This window comes from Balaenoptera physalus, assembly GCF_965194825.1.
Source record: "Balaenoptera physalus genome assembly, chromosome: 21".
In the NCBI taxonomy this organism is placed as follows: Eukaryota; Metazoa; Chordata; class Mammalia; order Artiodactyla; family Balaenopteridae; genus Balaenoptera; species Balaenoptera physalus.
This window is the reverse complement of record NC_138902.1, coordinates 12,464,695-12,478,577: the sequence shown is the minus strand read 5'-3', so window position 1 is coordinate 12,478,577 and position 13,883 is coordinate 12,464,695. Positions and strand designations below refer to the sequence as shown.

At 45.6% G+C, this 13,883-nt stretch overlaps 1 long non-coding RNA gene across 1 annotated transcript; it reads right to left on the bottom strand.

Moving 5' to 3' along the window:
* Positions 1 to 155: 155 nt before the first annotated feature.
* LOC309651535 lies at positions 156 to 12,737 on the bottom strand. Its single transcript, XR_014258213.1, has 3 exons — positions 10,554 to 12,737; positions 3,867 to 3,966; positions 156 to 3,565 (listed from the first exon to the last, which is right to left on the bottom strand). It is a non-coding gene; the product is annotated as an uncharacterized lncRNA (long non-coding RNA).
* Between the last annotated feature and the right edge of the window lie 1,146 nt (positions 12,738 to 13,883).

Genomic DNA, 13,883 nt, shown 5'->3' with positions numbered 1-13,883 from the left:
TGTGGCCAGAAAAAAAAGAAAAAAGAAGAAAAAAAACGGTGTGTGATCAACCAGAGTCCACCAGAGCAAATACATTTTTTAAATTTTTTAAAATTAATTAATTTATTTATTTATTTATTTATTTATTTTTGGCTGCATTGGGTCATTGCTGCTGTGCATGGGCTTTCTCTAGTTGTGGCGAGCGGGGGCTACTCTTCCTTGCGGTGCGCGGGCTTCTCATTGCAGTGGCTTCTCTTGTTGCAGAGCACAGGGTCTAGGTGTACAGGCTTTAGTAGTTGTGGCTCGCGGGCTCTAGAGCACAGGCTCAGTAGTTGTGGCGCACGTGCTTCGTTGCTCCGTGGCATGTGGGATCTTCCCGGACCAGGACTCGAACCCATGTTCACTGCATTGGCAGGCGGATTCTTAACCACTGCACCATCAGGGAAGTCCCAGAGCAACTAGATCTTAATCCCACAGAGAAGCTCTGGGGGTGGCTAGTGCACGCCCCAGAGTGAGGTCCACCAGCAGCGAGGGAGTGAGGGCCTTTATACACCAAGTCCCATCAGGTTGGGGGCTACTTCTGGGGGATTCCTCAGCACTTCTGGCCTGCCCTGTGCACAGGCAGGGTGGTCTTTGAAGCAAGTCTCCAGGCAAAGAGATGACACATCAGCAACTAGAAGCAGACCAGCTGCCCTGAAGGACTAAGGCCAAGGGACATGGGTGAGGCACTGACAGGTCTGTGACAATGCCTAAAATTGATAATACACGCGGGTACTTAGAATCATGGAGTTGAACACCTCAAGCCACAGCCAGAAGACTTAAGAGGGGTTGCATCTGGGGAGCAGGACTGAGAAATGGGAAGGAGATTGCTCTTTTTGTCATAAATTCTGATTTTTAAAAGTATTATTTCACTTTTAAACTATGTCCATGTATTATTTTGAAAAGGAAACAAAAAGATGAATTTTAAATGAGTATGAATATCACCAGGAAGTCATCCCACACTGATTTGGTTCTAATACTGTTTCTAGTATTTTGCCATGACAAATACCTGTAATAAATAACTTTCTGCATATAGTGTTTTAAATTTGTGAGGATATGTTTTCAGGGGAAATTTCTAGAAATGGGATTGCCGGTCAAAGGTTAAATGCATATGATGCTTGGTTTGCTATTTCCCACCCACAGGGGCCGCCCCATTTTGCACACCTGCCATCACCGGATGGGAGTGCCCATTCCCCACACTGGGGCCAGCAGCATGCTGTTAAGCCTTTGAACTTTTGCCATACTCATAGGTGAGAAATGATATCTCAATGTGGTTTTAATTTGCATTCTTCTTTTTACAGTAAATTTGAACATCTTTTTTTAAAAAATAAATTTGTTTACTTGGTTATTTATTTTTGGCTGCGTTGGGTCTTCGTTGCTGCGCGCGGTCTTTCTCTAGTTGCGGCGAGTGGGGGCTACTCTTCATTGCGGTGCGTGGCCTTCTCATTGCGGTGGCTTCTTCTGTTGCGGAGCATGGGTTCCAGGTACGTGGGCTTCAGTAGCTGTGGCTGGCAGGCTCAGTAGTTGTGGCGCACGGGCTTAGTTGCTCCGTGGCATGTGGGATCTTCCTGGACCAGGGATCGAACCCGTGTCCCCTGCATTGGCAGGCGGAGTCTTAACCACTGCACCACCAGGGAAGTCCGAAGTTGAACATCTTTATAAGAGTCATTTACATCTATTTTTCTGTGAACTGCCTGTCCATTACCTGCTCAATTTTTTCTATCAGGTTTCCAATCTTGTGTCCCTCTCAATTTCTAAGAGTTCTAGAGTGATCACTCCAGCATCTAGGAAATATATTGTAAATATATTCTCCCAATTTGTCACGTGTTATGGCATTTTTCTACATTTAAAAAATTTTTTAAATTTTGTGTTGTCCAACTTGTCAGGCTAATCCTTTCAATACAGCATCGCATGGCAGTGGACATGTAGGACATCTCTCCTTGTTCCTGACATGATGGAAAAGCCTCTATTGTTCTACCAGTGACGTGGCTTTAGGCCCAAGGTGTAATGATACACCTGGTAATGTAATGGTACACACACACACACACACACACACACGTTAAAGAAGTGTCCATCCATTACTATTTTACTGTGTGGTCTTTTTTTTTTACGTTTTATTTTATTTATTGATTTATTTTAATAGATCTTTATTGGAGTATAATTGCTTCACAATACTCTGTTAGTTTCTGTTGCACAACAAAGCACATCAGCCATGTGCATATACACGTCCCCATATCCCCTCCCTCTTGACCCTCCCTCCCATCCTCCCTATCCCACCCCTCTAGGTCATCGCAAAGCACCGAGCTGATCTCCCTGTGCTGTGCTGCTGCTTCCCACCAGTGAACTATTTTATTATAAGGAATAGTTCTTGGTTTGTGTTGAAGGCCTATATCCATCCACAGACTTGCAAGATTTTCCTATATTATTTAATATGGTGAACTATATTAATCAATTTTCTAATATTAAACCATTTTTGCGTTCTTAAAATAAATTTCACTTGGTCATAATGTGTTATTTTCTTAACATGATATTAAATTCTTTCTGCTACTATTTGCGATTTTGCCTAGATATTCATAAGTGAGAATAGTCTGCAGTTTCCTCTTTTTATGATCTCTTTAGCACATTTATTGTATAGCAATACTGTATTGTTTCATAAAAATAATTTGAAAGTCATTCTTTTTAAGCTCTGAAAAAATTGGTATAATATTGGTCTTTCAAGTCTTGATAGAAATCACCTTTGAAATCATCTGGGTTTGGTGAGTTTTTTTTCAATGGTGTGGTTCTTGGATGACCTTCTGTATTTCTTTGATGGAAATTAGTCTGTTTAAGAGTTTCTCTATTGAAATCAGTTTTGGTAAATTGCATTTTCCCAGGGAATTCTCCATTTCATCTAGGTTTTAAAATTTATTTGCATAGTGCCTTTGTGATACTATGATATAATAAGAAATATACATTTGGTCTCTGTAGGGGTGGAAAATTTTTTCCTTCTTTTCTAGGTTTTTTTGCTGATATAATAATCAAATTGACCCAAGACAGATTAACAGGAGAAAAACAAATTTAATTTTGTACATACAGGAGTCTCATAAAAATACGAGACCCAAAGGCAGTCGGCAATTGAGGTTGACGCGTCAAAAAGGAATGAGATGGGGGCTACGATCAAAGGGGTCATTCAGGGCAATTCAGGGCAATTCACAGGAAGCTAAGCGCAGATGTTTGGTAATTAGATGTTTACCCTGTCATGCAGGAAAGTTTTCCAGATTAAAAACATCATCTCTGGTAATAGTTCTTATTCTGGACCAAGTCCTCTGTCTAAAATATTTTAGTCAGTTAAGGGAGAGGTCAAAGTTCTTCCTGAGTCTACTGGGTCTGGATCACCTTCAGCCATCACGCCAAAGGGACGCGTTTTGGGGTGGCCTCTTCTGGCACAGAGCTTCCAAAACCCTTTCAATTTCCTGATTGACAGGAGTGATAGGAGCATCTTTTGTTATAATATTTCCTCTTAGTCTCCAGTTCCTGATACAAGAGCTTCTAAGACACTGGGAATCTCCTGAGTGATAGGAGAGAAGTTTGCAAGCTAATGAGATGGCTGGCGGCTGGAGAGGCCCTGGTCAGCATGCGGATGGGGGCAGCTTGTCAGAAAGACCTAGCCATGAGTGGAGGTGGCGCTGCAGTCTAACATTTCCCCGCCCAGGTGTGTCTCTCACCCTCTAAGCGCGATTTTATCTGAGTCCTTGCACCGCTGGGACCCAGAGGCACCTCCTCTGTTCTGCACAGTCTCCATCCCTCCCCGCGGTGCTGAGGGCTCCAGCACCGCCCCCCTGGGCTTCAGATGTCTGTTCCTTACTTACTGAGGGTTGCCGTGTTCCCTGTCTTTCAGGTGTGCTGTAGACATGCGTTACAGGTCCCATCATGCGCCCTCCTTCTCGCTCTGTGCGGTTTCTGCAGAACCTGTGGAGAGATTCCAAGTTTGGCAATTACCACCATCCTAAGAGCTCTTGGTAGTTCCTCGACTGACTTTGGAAGACTGCTTTTTCCTTCAAAACTTTTTCTGAAATTTCTTAACTTGGCTTCACTTATTTAAAAAGTGTTGAGTGGTAAATGAGGAAGCTACATAAGCGGTCGGACTCAGCCATCCCCTAGCCTGGGGCATAGGTAAGAGACATTTTCTGTGTCCGGAATGTTTGGAAGGTTCAAAGACCCCAAAGGAATCCTATATCCTCAAATCCTCTTTCTCCTCTGCCTCTTCCTACCACCTGGTCCTCCCAGCCTACCTACCTTTACCTCATCTTGTAAGTAGGAGCACAGGTTCTACTCACAGTGGAAGTCAAATAAGCAAACGACCCATATACAGTCTAGGGCGCCAAGACTGTGGTCAGAAGATTAGACCCAGGTTCACTTCTCGCCGCCCAGTTCCAAGTTCTGGGGACAGTCATGTAGCTCTCTGAACTCAGTATCTGTGTATATAAAGCTAGATAGCTATCTCACCTCAGGAGATTTTGTGACTCTCTTATGAAACATGAAGATGCTTTAAAAAGCAGAAAATGCCATAAAAATGTATAACGTTGATACAAGCCAGAGACAAACATATAGATGTCACATCACACATTTCAGTAAGATTAGTGACCAGCCTGGGTGTAGAGTCATTCTAGGCATCGGCGACAGAACACAAGGGTCAAAGGAATAATCACCTTCGCCGTGGAATTGAACATCTGCTGGGAATACTCTCTAAGTACCATAGGGATGGAGGTACATGGTGTGAATTGCAAAACCCTTAATTAGGTTCATAATAGTTTCCTTGGGCAATGGGCAGTTTTGTACCAGGCCATTTGGGGACCAAACTAAGAACAAAGGCGACAGCCCCTGGCATCTTGAGAAAGATTTTTACTGTTTCTTCTCCTTCCCATCTTTATTTATTCTAAGAGCAAAAAACAGGAATTGGAGAAGCCTACAGCGTCTTCTCTGGTTCTTGGCTTGCTAACCCTCTTCTGGGGTCTTAAACAAGTGAAGAGTGAGAGTAGCTTTGTATAGAATTTTGAGAAAGAAGCAGCACTGGAGGTGGCTCAGTCTCAGGGCAGCTGCATGAGGATTATATCCACTTAGTTGGTTATAATCTGATTTGTCTCCAGCCCTGCCCTTCCTATAGGTCTTTGGGGGCCACCAGGGAAGACACCATCTTCTCTGTACTCTAGAACTCCCTGATTTGGTAGATAGTTATTATTTAGTGTCTTTGATACCTTTCCTCTGGAAAATATCTCAGCACCTAATTTATGTTTGCTACTTTTAACTAATCCTCTTCTCTGCCATCATCTTAGAAAGCTAACAACAAATGAGAAGTTACAGCACCTGTAATACATATATTTAGTAGACTCCGTTCGTTACCCAAGCTGTGTCTGTTTCTCCTTCTTCCTTGCTAATCTTATTTTGTATAAGTATCTACCCTGTGTCATTCAGGGGAAGGAGATCCCATTCCCGGGGGTAGATCCCACTTCGTCTGAGCCAATTCTGGTAATCCCATCCCCCTGCCAATGATTGGCTTAATAGCAGACACAATTCTGGCCAGTGATACATGACGGGACATATACCAAGGCGCTTTTGAGAAGGAATCTGTCACTCCCAAGAATGAGATGAAGGAGGACACCTCCCTTTTGTCACATCTGGACACAAAGCCTGGAGCAGCCCCAGGTACCATGCTCCAGCCTTAGAACGAAGCCAGACCTCTGGTTATGTGGAATAATGAATTGTCTTTTGTTTAAACTACTTATGTCAGGGTTTCTTTGTTCCAGCAACTAAAACCATCTAATATAATAATGAGAGCAACATAAAGAGGTTCTGTTCAAAAATTCCCATCCAGAATCATCCATACCCAAGAAGTATACTTCCACCTCATTATAAAACCTTGACGGTGAAAATGTTTATGTGGCAGAAGTGAGTGACTTGGATGTACGAAGATTTCCCTCACAATCCCTTTAAACCACAAAGTGTGCAAATTTTATACAAAGATACCTGAGTTATACACCTAGGAACTTCTCAAGAGAAACCTTGTTTTAAAAGGGTGTACTTCAGGTGTATAATATCTCACTTCCGAGAAAGTAGAAGCTATGCCTTTGACTTCTTAACAAAGAAGAAGACAGGTCACTCACAGGAGCCACCAGCCCTTGCCTACTTATGAAGGGGAAACCGGATGGAGTCCCCATCACTGCCCATCTTGTGTGCTTCTCAGATAGTTACTTCTGGAGCCCCCAGAGCCTATTATTCTAACCAGCCAACCCAAGGCTGTCATCTCATTGAAGATGTAAAGAATGTAAAACTTGAGGGTTTAATGCCCCCAAATATCACCAGAAATCCTGATTTTAAAACAAAGTAAAACTACTTTAAGTCTCTGCCATAAGGAAGAACATCACCTTGGCTGCGTCTTAGCCGTGTCTTGGAAGGGGAGAGTTAGAAGTGGGCTATTTCTAGGGCTTTGGTGTCTCGGCTCAAGAGACACCACTTGGGTTGAGTCTTTCAAGACAGGGAACTGACGGGGGAGATTTTGTGATAAAATAGTTTAGGAGCGATGGACACAGCAAAGCAAGACTCCTGAGACAAGTCTTAATATGTAAACTCTTAGCTGAGAGTAAGAGCTTGGCCAGGTGAACAGACAGTTGTCACCAATAAGAGAATAGTGAAGTTGTTTACAGGTTTGTAGTATTATATTTCCCAGCAAAGTTTCCCTGTAGCAAACAACTTGGTCATGTTGACACAGCTGGTCTCAGTGTTGTCACAAAAGATCATATATCTCAGGGAGCAAGAGAGAAAGGTTTGAATTCAGAGGCAAAGGGAGAAACCGCACGTCTCCTGTTATGTTGCCCAATATTCCCCACTACATCCTGTCCAAAAAGTGGCCTTGTTTGGTTTGGTTTTTAAGGACAGTGACTTCTTAATGAGCTCTAACAATACGCATGAGTTCATGCCAGGTGTTCTGTACCAAATCATGGCCATGCCTATGTGACCTTAGGCAAGTCGCAAATTCTCTGAGCCTTCATTTCCACAACTAGAAGAAATAAATAATACATTCCAGAGTTGGTATGTGGATCAAACCACCTGACGCATGCAAAGTGAACTTAGCATGGTACCTGGAATTGCTCAATACGTATATTGATTTCCTTTCTCTTTCTTCAAAGAACTTACAAAACTTTTGGAGGGGCAAGAATAACATAGTTGACAGGTTAATAGCAAAGTTTGAGACTGCATGAGACAACAAATGCCAAGTGGGTCAAGTAAGTGCTAGAGACAACAAGCTTTGGAGGCTGGGGTGTGTGGGTGTGGGGTGTCAGGACAGGGTCCACGGGGAGGCAAGCTTGAGGGTTCTTGGTATTCTTCTCTGATTCCTCCTGGGAAGAGTCCAAGAGAGCATTTGCTTCAGTCCCAAGACTCCAGAGTTGCAAGTAGTACCCGTGTATGGTTGTGGGATACTCCACTTCCCCTCAGGAGTTCACGTAGCCCAGACCTCCACATCTGAGCGCACCCTGATGCACTGTAGGTAATTCAGCTGTAAGTGGAGGGGTGAGAAAGTAAGATGCCCACTCTTTAACCCTCAACACAAGCTCTATCCTGAGCCAGCACTGCCTGACCTCTCTGCTGGAAGGACTACATCACATAAACAAGGACTCACGGAGATGCCCTTTGACTGTTCCTTTTGAAGCCATTGAACCCCGAGAAGGCACTCGACAGCCAGTCCCCCCATTCTGTCTCCTAATCTGGCTCCTCTAATTCCCCAGAACCAAAGATGCTCTCAGGCAGTAGGTATCCCTCGGCTAAAGGAGGGCGACAGAGAGAGGGGAACTGAGACCCAGAGGCCAAAGGTTTCCAGCTTCAGACCTTTCTCCTCCCAAAAGGTCCATCCCCCACCTGAGGACCCAGCTTGTTATACCTGCACCAGGAAGCAAAGAGGTCGTTTGCTCTCTATGCCCAGGAGACATAGTGGCTCCACTTTCCTTTTATCTTTCTTTGACTGTAAGGACACCTCCTTACAAACCTCCCTAGATGAAAACTCTAATTCAAAAAGATATGTGCACCCCAATGTTCATAGCAGCATTATTTATAATAGCGAAGACATGGAAACAACCTAAGTGGCTATCAACAGATGAATGGATAAAGAAGACGTGGCATATATATATATATATATATATATATATATATATATATATATATATATATATATATATATATAATGGAATACTACTCAGCCATAAAAAAGAATGAAATTTTGCCATTTGCAGCAACATGGATGGACCTAGAGATTATCACACTAAGTGAAGTAAGTCAGATGGAGAAAGACAAATACCATATGATATCACTTATATGTGGAATGTAAAAAAAAAAAAGATATGAATGAACTTATTTACAAACAGAAATAGACTCACAGACATAGAAAACAAACTTATGGTTACCAAAGGGGAAAGGGGGGGAGGGATAAATTAGGAGTTTCAGATGAACAGATACACACTACTGTCTATAAAATAGATAACCAGCAAGGACCTACTGTATAGCACAGAGAACTATATTCAATATCTTGTGATAATCTATAATGGAAAATAATCTGAAAAAGAGTATATACATTTACATTTATGTGTGCATGTGTGTGTGTGTGTGTGTATAACTGAATCACTTTGCTGTGTACACTTGAAACTAACACAATATTGTAAATCAACTGTACTTCAATTAAAAAGTAAAATAAAATAAAACTCCCTAAACTGTTGTGAGTCTGGGCTCCAGCTCAGGATCACTCCTACGGGACCTGGGCCTGAGTGATATGATGCCCCAAACTGCGACTCCATCAGGGCCACTCTGACGTTTTGGCCAGCGTGGCACCCACGTCAGTCTAAAACTCCAGGAGAAACAGGCATTGCTGACCTCCCTCGTAGTTATAAACTGGACCGGAGGTAAGAGGCCTGCAATGGACTAGGAAGACCCAGACCCAGACCCACCAGAGTGATGGTCCAACTCTTAGCCTCTTACTCAGTTCAGTACAAATGCCTTTTCATTAAACTTCATAGAGACATCTGCTAATTCAAAGGTGACTAGAGATCAGCCTTTTCCAGATACTTCTCATGGGGTGGAGGTAGCAGAGAGTAGAGCTCCGCGTTGGTAGAGAAGAAAGTAGGACACATGGTAGACTTGGAGGATGCCGAGTGCTGTCCCTAGAACCTTCCGTTTACACTGCAGAGTAACTTGGGAGGGTAAATGTTATTAGCCCCACTGGAAGAGGCCATGGAGTAACTTGCCTAAGATCACGCAGTTAATAAAGCACCGAGCCAAGATACAAGGATTCACATCATTCCCAAAGTACTTTCTCCCATGCCTTATATCTCAAACTTTAGTGATTTGAGCACCACTTCCCTGGTCTCACCATATACATGTACATGTGTGCTATCACTTACTGGATATCTTTCTTCATATGGATCTCTTTTTAAACTTATATACGTTCTATATTTATGTATTCAATTGTGTTTATGTTTAATATACGCAAAGACATTCTATTTAAGAGACATCGTAAAACCATTTATGGATCAATGATCAAAATAGAAGACAACTCTGAAGATAAAAATAATGAAAATGAGTGTCCCTCCCTCCCTCCCCACGGGTCTCCAGGAGAACATCACAAGTACCTGAATAAGGAAAGGACATCAGCACAGGTTTGGATGGAAGAGACCGGTCGTGGGAAACTGACTCCATTGCAGATTGACCTGTGGACCAGCTACTGTCAGCTGCCTGTTTTCATATATCCCATGAGCTAAGAGTGAGTTTTACAGTCTTCATAATTAAAAAACTGTAAATGATTCCAAAAAAGAAGAGTGTTTTATAACATGTGAAAATTAAATGAAATCCACATGTCTGTGTCCATAAATAAAGGACACAGCCATGCCCATCTATTTACACACCGTCCACGGCTGCTTTCACTCTGCCGCAGAATTATGTAACTGCCACACAGAGACCATCCAACCTGCAAAACAGAAAGTATTTACCATCTGCCCTTTTGTAGGAAGTTTGCTGACCTCTGGCCTTGGTGATGGAGGACAGTGCTTTACAAGTGAGTCTGGTCTTTTGTCTTTTGAGCTTCAGGGCTCTTTTATTAGCTGTTATCCAAACCACTCACTGTCACTTCAGGGGACCCCTCATGTAGAACATTCAGGCTCCGGGTGCCCCAATTTATCCCGTGCCAGGAGACAGCCATGAATATGGCCCACGTGTCCCCCCTTGAGTATGGATGATGATGATGGTGGTGATGGTGGTGATGATGCTGGGGAAGAAGAAGGAAATGGAAAAGAAAATGACAAGATAGCACATAGGATTTGTGGATGTTGTGCTTGGTCTAGTAATCCACCTAGACCATCCCATCCCATCCCTATGAGAGAGATACTATTATTGGTCCCATTTCACAGATGAGAAAAACCAAGCCTGGAGCGGTGCAGTGTAGTAAATTGCACACGGCCACACAGGGGATGGTGGCTCAGTTATCAGTCAGCGTTCCAGCTCCTGAACCTGGATCGTACCTCTCTGTCAGATGGCTGCCTGCAGCACCTTCTGAGTCCCAGGAAGCCTTAAGATTCTTTGTTGCCGTCATGATTGATTTCGTTTTACCCAACAGCTTACTGACACCTGGGCAGGTCCACAGCTGAAAAAGGTGATTCTCAGAAACATTATTAAAGTTAAGAAAAAGAAAAAGTCACAGAAAGTATCAGTCATTCACAAAGTATATTCCCAGAGTGATCCAATTTCCAAACCCAAAATCAAACACAGTAATAAATTCCCCACCTGTTGAACTCAGATGCCTGGGCAGATCTCAGAAATCTTCACGAGAGATCGAAGAATCTATCTATGCATCAGGGCTTAACTTTAGATAAATGAATAGTGTTCTGTACTTATCAGTGAGTTTTAAAGCTCATTAAATGCTATTGTGGTTTAGAAAAGAAATTCATTTAAACAGATTATTGAATTTATATTATCTTTTTGTCATGAGGCTTCCTTTTCCCATCAATAGTTACTAGATTGGAATAACGGCCATCCCCGATATCCTCACATTGAAAAGTGATTGGGGACCTTGACTGCAACATTTAGCCTGACAATAGAACAAAATGTTTACAGCTGATTCTTGCCAAGCAGACTCGGGTATACGAGCACCGAATTCAGAGCCCTTCCACTTCCATGAGTCTTTCAAATCGAATTACCCAGCTCTGTCTGTGTATATCCATGGGAAATGAATATGGACAAAATTTATTTGGAGTCCCATCCAGAAGCTTTTTCCAGAAACAGATTATATTTTTAGCCAACTATAAAGTGGGCACTGGCTAACATCAGCTCTGATTTCTAATAATGAGTAGCTGCCTCAAGCCACAGTGAGCGATGTGTCACCATGAGTGTATGAAAAAGCTGGATGCAGCCATTCACCAGGGTCTCCGCGGATGAGATTTCTACCTTGGGCAGGAGATGCTGATAACCTCAGAGGACCGTTCTGATTCAAAATCTATTATTCTAAGATAAGGCCCAGGAGCATTTTTCTGAGACGATCCCAAAGAAAATGCAATAACTCCAGGCACACAGTGGCTCTTGTTCATCACTTACCTGTTTCTTCTGCCTGCCCGCCCCCTGCCCCCAACTTTCCATTAAGTTCGTAAAGAGTAGAAGATTTGGCTTGTGGGCTGCAATTTAATATGTGTGTAAAAGTGATATGAGGATCCTGCCCATCAAGAGGGCTGTAGCCCAAGGAACAGGGCAGGTTTTATTAGTTCCTCATCAATTAAACAGGGAAAACCTTCAGGCTCCAAAATGAACTCTATCTCAGGGGGCAACGGAGAGAGATCGTATTGTCTAAGACAGCAGAAATCCACTGCGGACAATGGAAGCTCTGTTTCACATGGGGAAAGGGTGGGAGTCTCTTATCTGCCGTCAACAGCTTTTTTCAGTGAGGGAGAAAATCCCCTTGTAAAGGAGGGGGTGACAAACAAGGGACCCTGGGGGCTATCTCAACCTCCACGTCCTTCCACACCAAGATTCTGGCATGTCCCACTCTGTAGGAAGGCTTTTCCCGTGAGACTCTTTTTGTGCAACAATGTTATGGGCAGCACACCTTCTAGATCCTGACACTTTGGTGCAGAAAGAGTGGAGAATGACAAGCCATGACAGGTGTGTGTGGCCGGGGATGGGAGAGTCTGATGGATATTTGGTAATATTGTGATAGACAATGAAAGGCAGGGACTGTAAAGAGATAATGTTAGAAAATGAGGCTGATGGATGCCTGGTCGTGGAGGGTCTTGTGTGCCAGGTGAGATGCTCCTGCAGGTCACAGAGCCAATAAGGGTTCTGAGAAGGGGAGTGATGGAGACGTAGATCTGTCAATCACCGCCTGGGGGGATGCACTTGGATGGCCCACAGGCTTCAAAAGCCAAGGGAAGAAGCTTTGACTGGAGATATTAATGTGGGTATCATCAGGGTGTAAGTGATTGATAAGGACATGGGAGGTATGAGATCACCCAAAGGAATGGAATGTATAAGGGGCGTGGACAAAACGTGGAACCTACGAACGAGATAAGAAAGCAACAACAACCACATGGCGCAGGAGCAACCAGGGAAGTCAGGAGAGCAGAGGGGCTCAGGAGCCAAGACAGACGCCATCCCAGCACCACGGAGCGCCACCCTCCCCCCATCCAAGCACCACAGAGCGCCACCCTCCTCCCATCCAAGCACCACAGAGCGCCACCCTCCTCCCATCCAAGCGCCACCCTCCTCCCATCCAAGCACCACAGAGCGCCACCCTCCTTCCATCCAAGCACCGCAGAGCGCCCCCCTCCTCCCATCCAAGCACCGCAGAGCGCCCCCCTCCTCCCAGCCAAGCACCGCAGAGCGCCACCCTCCCCCCATCCAAGCACCACAGAGCGCCACCCTCCTCCCATCCAAGCACCACAGAGCGCCCCCCTCCTCCCATCCAAGCACCACAGAGCGCCACCCTCCTCCCATCCAAGCACCACAGAGCGCCCCCCTCCTCCCAGCCAAGCACCGCAGAGCGCCCCCCTCCTCCCATCCCAGCACCACGGAGCGCCACCCTCCTCCCAGCCAAGCACCACGGAGCGCCACCCTCCTCCCATCCAAGCACCACGGAGCGCCACCCTCCTCCCAGCCAAGCACCACAGAGCGCCACCCTCCTCCCAGCCCAGCACCACGGAGCGCCACCCTCCCCCCATCCAAGCACCACAGAGCGCCACCCTCCCCCCATCCAAGCACCACGGAGCGCCACCCTCCTCCCATCCCAGCACCACGGAGCGCCCCCCTCCTCCCAGCCAAGCACCACGGAGCGCCACCCTCCTCCCATCCAAGCACCACGGAGCGCCACCCTCCTCCCAGCCAAGCACCACGGAGCGCCACCCTCCTCCCAGCCAAGCACCACGGAGCGCCCCCCTCCTCCCATCCAAGCACCACGGAGCGCCACCCTCCCCCCATCCAAGCACCACGGAGCGCCACCCTCCTCCCATCCAAGCACCACAGAGCGCCACCCTCCTCCCAGCCAAGCACCACAGAGCGCCCCCCTCCTCCCAGCCAAGCACCACAGAGCGCCACCCTCCCCCCATCCAAGCACCGCAGAGCGCCCCCCTCCTCCCATCCAAGCACCACAGAGCGCCCCCCTCCCCCCATCCAAGCACCGCAGAGCGCCCCCCCTCCTCCCAGCCAAGCACCACAGAGCGCCCCCCTCCTCCCAGCCAAGCACCGCCTCCTCTTTGGGGACAAGGGTGAGAGGGTGCAGGGATCCAGTAAACTGGAGTTGAGGGTAACCACTCCTCGGAGATCAAGTGCATTCTTGGTACTAAAGGGGAGAGCAATGACGTAGAGAC